Genomic DNA, 1,339 nt, shown 5'->3' on the forward strand with positions numbered 1-1,339 from the left:
GCGATGGAAAGAGCATCTTCATAGTTCATCTGGTTACCAACACTTGGAGTTTCCTACACTAGTTCAACCAGAGGCATGCGATGAAGATATGAATATAAGGTTGAATAACGACCCATGGAAAACAGCTGGAGATGACTAATCGACAGCTGGATTCTACAAAGTTTATCTTGTTTTGTTTATTATACATGTTTAGATAAGCTTTATCTTTACTAGAAGATTAGCTAGATATTCTCCTTTGATAGTTATCTTAAAATAGATTTCTAGTATAAATAGGTGGTTAGGCCTATTGTAATCTTTGACTCTTTGAAGCTTTTCACAATCATTGGAATAAAGCGAATCCTTTGACACTCAAGTATATTCTATGAATATTTATCTTTTGTTCTTGAGTGTTCATCATTTTATTCATCCAAACTATATAATTAGGTTATTCTTAACTTAATTATTAGTGTTATTGAGAAATTTAGGATCAACAATTGGTATCAGAGCCAATTGGTTGTTCTTCAATCAAAACGATCATCAAAAAACTCTCAATTCGCCCTTTTTCATTCTTTTTGAGTTCTTAAAAATCTTATCTAAGAAGTGCAATTTTTCTCTTCCAAATCTTCAATGGCCAACTGGAATTCTGCTTATAGTGTTGGTTCCCTCACCAAACCTCCAATTCTTCAAAGGGAAGAGTATCCACAATGGAGAATAAGGATGGTGAATTTTCTGGAAGGGATGAACAGAAATCTTTTGCGATCTGTCATGGAGGGTCCCTACATTCCACAGACTCTTGTTCCAAGAGTCCCAGGAACAAGTACAACAGTAGAAATACCAGCCTACTACATGCCCAAGGACAAGAAGAATTGAGATGAAGATGATATGACGCACGTAGAAACTGACAAGAAGGCCAAAAGATTAATTATCACAGCCATTCCCAATGAAATCTTCCAATCCTTCGATGCATGCTCCATGGCAAAGGAACGACGGGATGAGCTGGCAAGTCAATTAGAAGGAGGAGCAAAAACAAAGAAAAATCGTAGAGCTCAATGTCTCAACGAATATAGGAACTTCAAAGGTCTTCCTGATGAACCGATTCAGAAGATGTACAATCGTTTCAACACTTTGATCAATCAATGTCGACGAAACGACATCTCCAGAACGAAGGAAGAAAATAATATGTTATTTCTTAAAAGTCTCGACGATGAGTGGACTCAGTTGTCAATGTCTATCCAAGAAAATCAGGACTTAGACGTCTGGTCACTTCATGACGTCTATGGAACGCTTGCTGCACAAGAGAATGATATCATGAAGAAAAAAGTATCCATCGGTGGACCCTTTGCTCTTGCTGCAGAAGAAA

Source organism: Cynara cardunculus, unplaced genomic scaffold (assembly GCF_001531365.2).
Source record: "Cynara cardunculus var. scolymus isolate 2C unplaced genomic scaffold, CcrdV1 Un_Scaffold_998, whole genome shotgun sequence".
NCBI lineage: Eukaryota > Viridiplantae > Streptophyta > Magnoliopsida > Asterales > Asteraceae > Cynara > Cynara cardunculus.